The sequence below is a fragment of the Phyllobates terribilis genome, unplaced genomic scaffold (genome assembly GCF_046119375.1).
Source record: "Phyllobates terribilis strain yellow unplaced genomic scaffold, ASM4611937v1 Scaffold_2__4_contigs__length_985480577, whole genome shotgun sequence".
Lineage (NCBI taxonomy): Eukaryota > Metazoa > Chordata > Amphibia > Anura > Dendrobatidae > Phyllobates > Phyllobates terribilis.
In genome coordinates, this window is record NW_027362762.1 from 139,411,567 (window position 1) to 139,425,843 (window position 14,277).

Genomic DNA, 14,277 nt, shown 5'->3' on the forward strand with positions numbered 1-14,277 from the left:
CACCCATCCCTTATAGACCGCCTGTGTGCCCTCCCGGCAGGGTCCTCTCTGCTCTTGTACCAGTCAGTGACTTCTTTTCACATGTAAAGTGCAATGGAATAAATGGCGCTATAATAATGAATAATAATCAATATACTACTTGTACTCTAGGTCAATTGATAGCACTTTCCTGGTGACGGCCTCTAAATTGATGTGTTTTGGCAGCTTTTGGTCCCGTTTGAAGGTGTTGTGTATACTTTTGGTTTTGGCACCCATTGAATCCAATGGCGTTTGGCAATGTTCGACGAATATTCGACAATTACATTGCCGAATATTTCAAAAATGGCGATTGTAATCCGAATTGAATATTAAATGATTCACTCGTCTCTAATCAGAAACACCCTTAAAAAAATTATGTGGCTGTTGCATTACGGTCTCCCTGGTGATATGGTGGTGGAGGATGAGGAGAAGGAGGAGGGCAACATAACATTGAGCAATTTCTGAAGGGTATACCCATGTCTGGGTGTGAAGGGTTGCATGGGAATAGACCCCCCAAAAAATAACCACTGGATTTGAGTTTATGTTTGATGCTATCATCTGGTGGTGTTGAAAAGTTTGGCCCAATTCAGCCCTTGTTCATTTTTATAAGTCAGCTTGTCAGCATTTTCAGTTGACAGGTGGATGTGCCTATCAATTTTATCAGTTAAAATGCCCCTGGCGGCACTAAAAACCATCTCTGATGAAACACTAGCGGCCAGGACTTCCAAGACGTTTGAAGACAGTTCATGCCACGTGTCCAGCATGCATCTTCCAAAACGTTTTCCTTCTTGTCAGAGAACCCCGTGTATCAGGGCCTGGGCACTGGGAGGGTCTGAGAAAACTGTCACAGACCTTTGAAAGCGTTCTCCTGCCTCTGCCGCATCTGGTTTGTGTTTCCCTCGCTTGTACTCCATGGTTGTCCAATGAACTGTCTGACTGTGACCTCTGCCGCCAGCATTGTCAGATGGGAATTTTTTTTGTTATAATTCTTCAACAACAGCCTGAACTTAATAACTCCTTTGGTTTCCTCCCTCTACTAACCTACCTATACCTGACTTTGCAATTTTCTTTAGGTGGTGCCACCATAACTCCCACTCAGCACACCTGCTATATTGGAGTCATATTTGACACACAACTTTCCTTTATTCAACGTGTTAAATCACTCGCTCATGTCACCTGCACCTTAAAAACTTCTCCAGAGGTCGACCTTTTCTCGCCTTTGATACTGCAAAAACTCTTACTGTCACTCTTATTGACTAGAGCATCTCTTTCTAATCGGTCTCCCTCTAAACAAACTGTCCTCGCTCTACATTTCCCCTTACCTGGTTGGGTTAGTGACTTCATCGTCCACCACTTTGTTTTCCACTTTCACACTCTGGTCCTTGTCCCGACTTTCTGTCCATTGTGTCTCATCATTATCCACCTCTTGCGACAATAATTGCACTTGCCAGTCGAGAGGCCCAAATTTATCAATGGAAAAGAGAACAGCTCTTGGGGTAACCCTGGACTCTAATCTCTCCTTCAAACCACATATCCAAGATCTTTCTACTTCCGAGCGGACCAAGCGAGAAGCCAGAATCTACATATGGAAAGATGAACAAAACTGCTCTTCGAAGTGTCCAAGTGTTGGATCAGTTGTCTCAGGGCACTCGGAATGGTGGGAGGAAAGAGGATCAGGGTGAGCAAGATGCCGACTACTAGTAAAAAAAAAATCTCCCGGATCCCCACATTCCCCAACCACGAATCTGCAAAAACAATAATGCACGCACTCATCATCTCCCTTCTCGACAACTGCAACCTCCTGCTCTGTGGCCTCCCTTCTAACACTCTCGCATTCCTCCAATCTATCCTAAACTCTGTTTCCCGACTTATCCACCTGTCCCCTTGCCATTCCATGGCCTCTCCTCTCTGTCAATCCCTTCACTGGCTCCAGTTTAAAACCCTAACCTTGGCATGCAAAGCTATCCACAACTTGTTTCCTCCATACATCTGTGACCTAGTCTCCTGGTATTTACCTGCACGCAACCTCCGATCCTCACAAGATCTCCTTCTCTACTACCCTCTTATCTCCTCTTCCAACAATTGCATACAAGATTTCTCCCGTGCATCCCCCATTCTCTGGAACTCTCTACCCACCATTTCTGACTCTCGCCTACTGTTGAAACCTTCAAAAAGCACCTGAAGACCCACCTCTTGTGACATGCGTACAACCTGCAGTAACCCTCACTCCACAATACCGCTGCACGACCAGGTCTATCCTCACCTATTGTATCCTCACCCATCCTTTATAGACTGTGAGCCCCGCAGGCAGGGTCCTCTCCTCTCCTGCACCAGTCACTGTCACATTTTTGTTCAAGATTATTGTAATTGTTTTTGTGATGTATACACCTTTTTCACAATCTAAAGTGCCATGGAATAAATGGCGATAAAGTAATAATAATAATGTGATCCAAACTCACATCTACTGAGACTGGACTATGTGGAACACAGGGTGGTGGTGGTGGCAAACTAACTGGAGACTTTATCTGCTATCCAACCAACAACCTTTTCACACTGCTCTGGCTTCAATTGTGGTGTTCTGCGGCCTCCTAGAAATTGGGACAGGAAGTTTGACATGACGTGGGTGTTTGTTGTGCTCCCTTAGCAGGCACAGTTTCATCTTGTTCACGGCCTCTGAGTGCACTATCACCATCACCATAACGTCTACTTCCCCGTCTCTTGACACACACCTTGCCCATTTTAAATGGGCACGTTGACAAAAAATATCTGTATTATTACCGCAGTAATATAGGATCACTTCTGATGAGATGACCACAGTTTTAGGAAGTGTCCTGGGAGGCAGAGATGCTTCCAGGGGTCTTCCCCTTGCTGTTCCCATGTCACACACCACATGGGCAGATAAGGTAGTAAAATGTTAAAATGACATTTCCTAGTGAATGCATTTTTCATGGTTGAAAGCAATGCAAAAGTGCAAAAATGCATCAAAAACGCTTTGTGTGAACATAGCCCAAGATGTGGAGGAGTATTTTTGTTTTTGGTTATTTATTTTGCCTTATATACAAGTCATTACCCTGGAAAGGATGTTCCTTAACATATTTCCCAGGGAAATTAATTTTGGTTTCGTTTTCTGCATGCTTTATTGTGAGTCCATAAGAGTGGCGTAATATTCTGACAACATTGTTGACCGCAGTGACCTGGGAGTCAGAAATGCTTCCAGGGGTTTTCCCCATGATGTTCCCATGTCATTTGATCACTGTTCCCATCAATTTGGGCAATTTTTTGGCCCTCTGCAGACCGCCGGGGGGGCCGCCGGAAAAATACTCGAGTTTCCCATAGACTTACATTGGGCTCGTTGCTCCGGTCGAACACCCGAGCATTCCAATTTGCTCGACCCGAGCATCGAGCACCCGAGCATTTTAATGCTCGCTCATCACTACTTATGACAACTTTCATGCAGGCTTAAAGAAAAATTGCGTCATTATTATTTCATCATCATTATTGCATTGTTAGTAGCTAGTCTATCTATTTAGTCTATTGAGCCTTCAGTGTTCTATCACCTTAGAATGACCAATCATAAAATGCCAACTCAGCTCCGATGAATTAATACAGCTGCATCACCTACCTTTATAAATGCTCTCTGTATAAGGTATACAGTTTTAGGATTTCTTAACTTAGTTTCTTCGCATATTGACATGTTTCTATATGATTTTTCAGATATGCCTTGTTCTTGCATTAACAAAGCGATAGTTTTTGCTACATATGAGAAGTCACACTTGCGTCACAAGGGCAAAAATTGACTACCATGATAAGGAAATCTTACAACCTGTATTTTGGCTGCAGAATAGGGGATCAGGACAAGAGTTGGTCTCCACACATATGCTGCAATAGATGTGCATCGTATCTTACCCAGTGGTTGCATGGTAAGAGGCAAGCTATGCCTTTTGCAGTCCCAATGATCTGGAGAGGGCCAACTGATCACACTACCAATTGCTATTTCTACATGTCCCCATTAGGAAAGGAGTTTCAAGGAAGAAGAAGTGGACTTTACAGTATCCAAACATACCATCTGAAATACGCCAGTACCACATACAGAAGAGCTGCAGATTCCAAAAGCAACAGAAACATTTTCAGTTGAGTCAAGTGAGGAAGAAGAGGGTGCTTGGTGCCATGATGCTCCTGCATCCAGCACTTGTTGACCCACATAAGATTTTAATACCACCATTGCATATTAAGTTGCAGAAGATTTTTTTAAAGGCAATGGATAAAAATGCAAACGCATTCAAGCACCTCATTGATACATTTCCAAGGTTTAATAAAGGAAGAAGTCTTCATTGGACCTCAGATTCGTAAGCTTCTTCCAGATTAGGAGTTTCTCCGTTTGTTTGAGGACAAGGAATAGGCTGCATTCATATTAGTGGTAACTAATTTTTTGTGAAACTCAACAGCAGATAACAATGAAGAGTTGGTGGAAAATCTCCTCAAAACATATAAGGATTTTGGCTTTAACATGTCATTAAAGATTCATTTCTTACATCTAGTCCTTTCTCCACCAAACTGCAGAGCAGTGAGCAACGAGCACGATGAGAGATTTCACCAAGATATTGTGGCTATGGAGAAAATATATTAAAGAAAATGAAATCCATCAATGCTTGCCGATTACTGTTGGACAATGGTAAGAGATGATTCGATGCAGGAGTACAAGAGACAAGCAAAAAAAAGTTGGCACTGAATGAGGACCAAATTTTGTACTGTTAATAATTTGCAATAGTGTTTAGAGATGTTTTAATTATTTGAATTATTGCTAAGTTTCCTTTAAATAAATATCAGAAAATTGACATAATATATTCTGCATCTTTATATTTGCAAAAATAATGTTTCAAAGCACTGAAACTTTAGTTGATTAATTATATGTAGCAGTGAAAGGAAAAGTCTTTGATCTCACAGAAACAAGAGCAAACTAAAAATTTTCATTGTCAGATTTGAATTCAGAAGGTCAAAATTCTTTAAGAAATGGCTCATTTCATAACTGAACCTGACTCCTTTTGAAAACATGTAGGACAGTGTAATAGTTTTGTTAGTTTTGTTACTTGTTAACATAAACCATTGCTTCTCCATCATCCATACTGTCTGAGCTCAGCTGCTTCCCATTGCTTTGTAATGTCAATACAGTTTCGGCCCTGTTGCCTCCCATTGCTTATGCATTGACTATACTGGTGCTTCTCATTGCTTATATGTTTCATTAGTGATCATATGTCAATCCTTATCAGAGAGTTTAATGTCAACTGATTTATCTACTATAAGACTAGGGGTGCATTTACACTGGAAATTAGCATTCCTAGGAATTCTCCTTTACCAATAATTGGCAGTCTACACAGGCCATTATTCATCCGACAAACAAGAAAAATGCTTTTTTCATTGTGTGAAATGAGTTTTAAGGTTGATTAAACATGATCGTTCTCGACAGCACGTTATCCTCTGTGAACAGGACGTGTGCTGCCGAGAACAATGATATTATATGCGTTGAAATGCAGTTGGCTTGTCTAAACAGGCTATCAAACGACTGTTTCTGTGTAGTGACGTAAAGAAAAACCTGTCATGTTTATATGCAGACCGATCTGTGGAAAAAGGAAAGAGAAGCTGAGCAGAATAATATTTAAAGGGAATCTGTCATGGGAGACATGAGACCTCTAATATGGGCATACAGGTTATAGAAATGTAAATCTATACATACCTGTATGGCCCATAGTAGAGGTCTGCTTGCAGAGAAATGTGTTTTTATAAAATCAGTTTTCACATGCTTGGCGTCCAGGGGACGCCAAGAAATCCCCGCCTATGTGATTAGGAAGCCCAGAAATCCCCGACTATCTGATTAGGAAGCACAGAAATCCCCACCTCTCAGTTTATTTAGCATATCCCCCTCCTTCCCTGTACGTCACAGGGCCCTGTGAAGTGCACTCGTCTCACTCACTTCCCGGGCTTGCGCACATTGCCGCTATGATCAGGAGCGCTTTTTTTTTCCTCCCAACCCCGTTTGTTTCTGCAGTGTTCTAGGGCGTAGGCGCCCGGAAGTCACAGTGACTCCCCGGCGCCTGGTATTTATAGATTTTAAATTTCTATAACCTGTATGCCCATATTAGAGGTCTCATATCTCCCAGAGGGTGACAGATTCCCTTTAAGTTTGTTGGAAAAGATTCAGTATAACTTGTATTTTAATCACTGAAATCTCTGGTGTTTGTATGCATGGGTCCAGTGGGTGGTACTACTCAGTGACTGACAGCTACAGTACCTACAACAGGAGCAGATCTGCTTTTACTGTGGTCAGCAAGGGAGAAGGTAATGCTGCAGCTTATAAGCTGTCTGTGGAGGATGCTTATGCATTAAAGATCTGGTCATGGGCATGGACATAGTGGTGGCCAGTGCTACGTGACTTCGAGTGTGGGAGTAATGCTTTACATTTTCCAATGAATCTTTTGAAAACTACATGCTTTGCATTAAGAAAATAAGTCATGAATCATCCTGCACAAATCTATTAGATATTGCAGCTTTCCATCAACACAAGGACTGGCATCACCTGCTGATGTAGGAAAAGCAAACCAGCAAAGTTAACAATGCTCAGGCTGCTCTTCTGTGACCATCTTTCTGGTAGCCAGACTGCATGCTCAAATAGTATCTGATAAGTGTCATGATCACCATTATAATATGATGATTGTTTTACTTTAATTACTCCTCTTTATCATTAATCGTTGCAGTGCCTGTTATCCATATCTCATTGTGTGGTAAGGGAAAAACAGACCTGAATCCGATTGAGCACATCTGGGACATCATGTGTCGCTCCATCCACCAACGTCACGTTGTACCACAGACTGACCAGGAGTTAGCGGATGCTTTAGTCCATGTCTCGGAGGAGATCCCACAGGAGACCATCCACAATCCCATCAGGAGCATGCCCAGGCGTTGTAGGGAGGTCATACAGGCACGTGGAGGCCACACACAATACTCAGCCTGAGTTTTGTGAGAGCCCTCGTGTGGCCCTTAAACATACATTTTGAAGTGCCCTGCTCTAGAAATTTTGGAGGTGCCTCTTGTATACATTTGAGAGTGCCCTCACTTATTCATATTGTAAGGCCCTCATTCTATTATTTAACTCATTTAAGGGCAGAAACTACAGAGAAATAGGATAAGAGACATGGAGTACTAGAAGGTAGCAGTGAGTGCGGCCAGCAATTCTCAGGTATGGCTGAACTCTGTGAACCGGAAAAATAAAGCTGCACTAGTCAACTGGATGACGAGCTCAAATATATCACTTGTGCAAGTCAATGGACAAAGGATATATGGTGCCCCCCCTCCAGGATGGGTTCCAGAAGCTTCTCCAAATGACTCAGAGATTTTAATTTTCAATATTCCCCAGATTATAGAGAAAGAGAAGACTTCTTTATGCTGTACTACTTGATCCAGCGCAGAATGTGCATCGTATTTCCAAAAATTACTCCTGGGGGCTGTGTCATAGGCAGGGCTGTAACCACAACCGTGGCAGCCGGGACACTGCCCCGGGGCCCCAACCACCCAAGGGGCCCCAAACTGATGGTAAAAAATTGTATTTTAATACTTTAATTTCTCATAAAATACCCAGCTCCTTTATTCCTGTCAGACAATGTCACCCGGAGGACAGGAAAGACTATCACTTCAATAATTTCCAGGAGCTCTGCCAGCTGTCAATGAATGGAAAACTGCACTGGCCTGGAGAGTCTCATAGCACACGATTTCTAACAATTAGTGTTGAGCGAGCACTAAAATGCTTGGGTGCTCGAAGCTCAGGCCAAGCTCACCGTGATACTCGGGTGCTCGACCCGAGCAACGAGCTCAATGTTAGTCTATCGGAGACCCGAGCATTTTTGCGGCGGCACCCCCGCCAGTCTGTAGAAAGCCTGAAAAGTGCCCAAAACGATAGTGACAGTGCTCAAAAGACATGGGGACAGCATGGGCATCGCCCCAGGAAGCATTTCTGAGCCCCAGGTCACTGCTGTCAACAACGTGGTCAGAGGTATTAAGCCACTTTAACAGGCTCACAATAAAACGTTCAAACACGACACTGAAACGGTTTTCCTGTGAAATATGTTAAGGAACTTCCTTTCCAGGGTAAAGACTTGTGTATAAGGTCAAATAAATAACCAAAAACAAAAACACTCCTCCACACCTTGGGCTATGTTCACAAGTAGCATTTTTTATGCGTTTTAGCACTTTTGTATTGCTTTCAACCGTGACAAATGCATTCACCGGGAAATGTCATTTTAACATTTTACAAACTTATCTGGCCATGTGCTGTGTGACATATGCATACAGTGCTGAAAAGACATGGAAACAGCATGGGGAAGACCTCTGGAAGCATCTCTGACGCCCAGGTCACTGCCTAAAAGTGTGCCCATCAGAAGTGATCCTTTCCACATCAGAAGATGCAGACTTGCAACTATCCGCATGCAAGTCCTTGTCCCAGGGCAGTGTTCAATTGTACCTCCCCCATTCCTTGCAATGCAAGCGCAAGTATGCAGCCTGCCACCCACCCACTCCCAGGCTGCAATACCATACTGCTAGCTTGCTTGCACTTGAAATGGGGCCTTTTAGTTTGGAGGAGGCCGAAGCTGGTCACTACCTCATGGCTGCTTCGGCAGCGAGGTATCTATACTCAGTCCCCAGCCGCCCGGCAGCCAGGTGTCCACGCTCGGTCCCCAGCCACCAGGGGGTGGCCGGGTGTCCACACACGGTCCCCAGCTGACTGGGGGCGACCGGGTGTCCATAAACGGTCCCCAGCTGCCCCTATTTCTCCTTGAAACTTCCCCCACACTTTTCTTAGCCTGGCCTGCATTAGGGCAGCATTGGACGAGCCCATCAGAGAACCAGACTCCTCCAGAGGGCCCTGGCTTCTCCATCAGGGGAGTTGAGAGTGCCAAGGTGAGGAGCATAATGATGATGATAGAAGTTAGCATCTGCTTTGTTTTATTGGAATGCAAGCGTAAGTGTGCAACTTGCCACCCACCCACCCCCAGGCTGCAATACCATACTGCTAGCTTGCACTTGAAATGGGGCCCTATAGTTTGGAGGAGGCCGAAGCTGGCCACTACCTCATGGCAGCTTCGGCAGCGAGGTATCCATACTCGGTCCCCAGCCGCCCCGCGGCCGGGTGTCCACACACTGTCCCCAGCCGCCTGGGGGTGGCCGGGTGGCCATAAACGGTCCCAGCCTCCCCTCTTTCTCCTTGAAACTTCCCCCACACTTTTCTTAGCCTGGCCTGCTTTAGGGCAGCATTGGACGAGCCCACCAGAGAACCAGACTCCTCCGGTGGGCCCTGGCTTCTCCATCAGGGGAGTTGAGAGTGCCAAGGTGAGGAGCATGATGATGATAGAAGTTAGCATCTGCTTTGTTTTCTTGGAATGCAAGCGTAAGTGTGAAACCTGCCACCCACCCACCCCCAGGCTGCAATACCATACTGCTAGCTTGCACTTGAAATGGGGCCTTTTAGTTGGGAGGAGGCCGAAGCTGGCCAATACCTCATGGCAGCTTAGGCAGCGAGGTATCCATACTCAGTCCCCAGCCGCCCAGCGGCCTGGTGTCCACACTCGGTCCCCAGCCGCCAGGGGGGCGGCCGGGTGTCCATACTCGGTCCCCAGCCGCCCCGCGGCCAGGTGTCCATACACAGTCCACAGCCGCCTGGGGGCGGCCGGGTGTCCACAAACGGTCCCCAGCCGCCCCTATTTCTCCTTGAAACTTCCCCCACATTTTTCTTAGCCTGGCCTGCTTTAGGGCAGCATTGGACAAGCCCACCAGAGAACCAGACTCCTCCGGTGGGCCCTGGCTTCTCCATCAGGGAAGTTGAGAGTGCCAAGGTGAGGAGCATGATGATGATGATAGAAGTTAGCATCTGCTTTGTTTTCTTGGAATGCAAGCGTAAGTGTGCAACCTGCCACCCACCCACCCCCAGGCTGCAATACCATACTGCTAGCTTGCACTTGAAATGGGGCCTTTTAGTTTGGAGGAGGCCGAAGCTGGCCACTACCTCATGGCAGCTTCGGCAGCGAGGTATCCATACTCAGTCCCCAGCTGCCCGGCGGCCAGGTGTCCACGCTTGGTCCCCAGCTGACCCGCGGCCGGGTGTCCACACAGGGTCCCCAGCCGCCTGGGGGCGGTCGGGTGTCCATAAACGGTCCCCAACTGCCCCTATTTCTCCGCTGAACTTCCCCCACACTTTTCTTAGCCTGACCTGCTTTAGGGCAGCATTGGACGAGCCCACTAGAGAACCAGACTCCTCCGGTGAGCCCTGGCTTCTCCATCAGGGGAGTTGAGAGTGCCAAGGTGAGGAGCATGATAATGATGATAGAAGTTAGCGTCTGCTTTGTTTTCTTGGAATGCAAGCGCATGTATGTATTAGCAGCTAGGCCTTAGGTGGTCAGCGTTTTGGCGCATATCCTACCTCTTCCGAGGATTGCTGGATGTTTTCCTGCTACTATCCCAGTTCTATGACTCCCGTTAAGACAAAGCTTCAGGTGATGAATGATGGATGAGGTGGTGGCAAAGGAGAAAGAGCAGGAGGAACAGGGACCATTCACATCAATATCAGGCCAGTCAACCACACATGTTTTGTTGGATATGTTTCTGTACCCAAAAGAGCGGTTCGGCTACACAGTTATAGGGCATGCAGTGAGTGCAATGCCAAACAAAAATTTCGAGGCTCTCTAATGCCCCTTGGAAGTGACATGGAGTTCAGAGGGCATTAACTAAACTGTTTTTTCCATTTATAGCAACTGGGTCTCCTGTGCATTGTTGGCCTAAGCAGTGAATGGAAGGCTTTCCAAAAATTATGAGGAACTGCAATGCCCCTTGAAACAGATGTGGATTACAGCATACTAAAAACCTTCTACCCATTATTGGGGAGTGGGTCTCCCTTAGTGTTCGCCTATGCATTGAAAAGCAAAAGCTGACTAAAATTAGGAGGAAATGCAATGCCCGTTGGAAGAATGGTGGAGGTCGCAGTGGAATAAAAAGACAATATCAATGCCCGTTGGAAGAGACGTGGAGGTTGAAGTAGCTTATCAAGACGGTTTTGATGCCCCTTGGAAGAGACGTGGAGGTTGCAGTAGCTTAACAAGGCGGTTTTAATGCCCCTTGGAAGAGACGTGGAGGTTGCAGTAGCTTACCAAGACAGTTTTAATGCCCCTGGAAGAGACATGAAGGCTGCAGTAGCTTAACAAGACGGTTTTAATGCCCCTTGGAAGAGACGTGGAGGTCGCAGTGGAATAAAAAGACAATATCAATGCCCCTGGGAAAAGTGGTGGAGGTCGCATTAGCTTAACAAGACGGTTTTAATGCCCCTTGGAAGAATGGTGGAGGTCGCAGTGGAATAAAAAGACAATATCAATTCCCCTGGGACAAGTGGTGGAGGTCGGAGTAGCTTAACAAGACGGTTTTAATGCCTCTTGGAAGAGACGTGGAGGTTGCAGTAGCTTAACAAGACGGTTTAAATGCCCCTTGGAAGAGTCATGCAGTACAGCATCTTAAAAACATTATTCCCATTATTGGGGAGTGGGTCTCCCATAGTCTTTGCCTATGCCTTCCAAGCAAAAGCTGCCAAAAATTAGGACGGAGGAACTTGCAATGCTGGCAAACAAGAGTCATGCAGTACAGCATCTTAAAAACATTATTCCCATTATTGGGGAGTGCGTCTCCCATAGTCTTTGCCTATGCCTTCCAAGCCAAAGCTGCCAAAAATTAGGACGGAGGTACTTGCAATGCTGGCAACACGGACCAAGGTCACCCTGGTAGTATAGTGGAGGTGGAGGCTGAGGATCAGGAGAAGAGCAAAATACAGCCGAAATGAGGAAGCGTATACTCATGTGTGGGTGTGAAGCCGTGCATGGGAATACACCTCCCGAAATAACACAGTGGATTTGACTTTATGTTACTCTGCTGTCATTTGGTGGTGATGAGAAGTCTGGCCCAATCCAGCCCTTGTTCATTTTGATAAGGGTCAGCTTGTCAGCCTTGTCAGTTGACAGGCGAGTGCGCTTATCTGTTATAATTCCCCCAGCGGCACTAAAAATATGCTTCGATAACACGCTAGCGGCAGGGCAGGCCAGGACCTCCAAGGCGTACAGAGGAAAAAAAATTAAAAGGCACAGAGGAATCACAGAGGATGCTGGTACGGTCGGCAAGGTGCTCCCTCACCATCTTTTGAAACTTTCCACTCCTTGTGAGTGTACCCCGCGCCTCAGGGCCTGTAAGCTGGGCGGGTCTCAGAAAACTGTCCCAGAATGTTGACAGTGTTCCCCTGCCTCTGCTGGATTGGAGTTGCGTCTCTCTCGCCTGTACGCCTTGGTTGGGCAGCAATCTGTGACCTCTGCCGCTAGCGTGTTCAGATGGGAATTTTTTTAACAGTTCTGCAGCAAGGGCCTTCTGGTACTGCCCCATTTTTGTAGACCTCTCCACCTCAGGAATAAGAAAGTGAAAGTTTTCCTTGTAACGGGGGTCTAAAAGTGTCACCAACCAGTAATGACTGTCACCCAACATTTTGACAACGCGAGGGTCACGGTTAAGGCAGCGTAACATAAAGTCAGCCATGCGTGCCAGACTGGTAACGGGCAAGACTTCCGTGTCCTCACCAAGATGATGACTGACCATGCTCTCCTCCTCCTCCTCCTCCCCCCTGTCCTCAGGCCACCCACGCTGAACCGACGGTATGACAGTTGTACAGGTACTACCGTCTACAGCGCATGATACCAGCTCCTGTTCTTCCTCCTCCTGCTCCTCCTCCTCTCCCTCATTGTCCCCCAATACATGTTGGGAGGAGATGAGGCTGGGCGGTGTGCAATCACCCGCTACGGCTTCTTGATCCATCTCATCATACTCTGGCTGCAATGCCTCCTCTTTAATTCTCTGCAGAGAGCGTTGCAAAAGACAGACAAGTGAGATGCTGACGCTAATGATGGCGTCATCACCACTCACCATCTTGGTGGACTCCTCAAAGTTTGTCAGGATGGTATATATGTCAGACATCCAGGTCCACTCCTGAGGTCTTATGTGTGGAGTCTGACCTGAATATTGACGGTCTTGTTGCAGCTGGTACTCCACAACTGCTCTCTTCTGCTCACAAATCCTTTGCAACATGTGGAGGGTAGAGTTCCAACGTGTGGGGACATCACACACCTGTCGGTGTGCCGGAAGCTGCAAACACTGCTGCAACACAGCAAGGGCGGCGGAAGCTGTAGCCGACTTGCAAAAATGAGCTGACAGGCGGCGTACTTTGACGAGCAGATCTGGCAACTCGGTGTACGATTTAAGAAACCTCTGAACCACGAGGTTAAGCACATGAGCCAGGCATGGTACATATGTGATCTCGCCTCGCCTCAGAGCCACTGTAATGCACACGCCCGGGCTGAGTGGCGTGTGTGTGTATTTGTAGTGATTCCACTGGACCGTGCCGGAGAGTGAATAACTGGAGGGGCGTAACTAAGTATCCACCTGATCCGACCAGGGTCGCACGATGGCATACGACGCCAGTGCACCAAGGAGGAACCGAGCAGAGGGACCAGGTGCTACTCCAGGACAGACCCCGGACACGGCTGTTGACCCACACAGGGGAATACAGGAACAGGCAGGTTAGGCTGGCACACAGACTGCTGGGTATAGGCAGACACGGCTGGTATGCAGACTGGCAGATGCTGGTAAGCACGACTGGTATGCAGGCAGGGAGGTACTGGCAGGTACGTCAGGTTGGAGCACCGAGTGGATAGGACCCAGTACAGACTGGGACTCAGGAACAGAACCGCAGATGCGGTGGACAAACAGCAGAGTGAGGCCGCCCAGAGTGGCGAGCAAGAGCAGAACAAGACGAGACCGCCTGGAGCGGTGAGCGAGAGAGGAGCAGGACGAGACTGCCGAAGCAGCGAGCAAAGGGTCAGAGCAGAGCGAGACTGCCGGAGCAGCGAGAAAAGGGTCAGAGCAGAGCGAGACTGCCGGAGCAGCGAGCAAAGGGTCAGAGCAGAGCGAGACTGCCGGAGCAGCGAGCAAAGGGTCAGAGCAGAGCGAGACTGCCGGAGCAGCGAGAAAAGGGTCAGAGCAGAGCGAGACTGCCGGAGCAGCGAGCAAAGGGTCAGAGCAGAGCGGAAACCGTAGGAGCGGTGAGCAAGGCAGAGCAGGCAAGAACCGCCGGAGCGGTGAGCAAGGCAGAGCAGAGGGGACAGGGCTCTGTTCACACGGAACAGACTGGAAGGG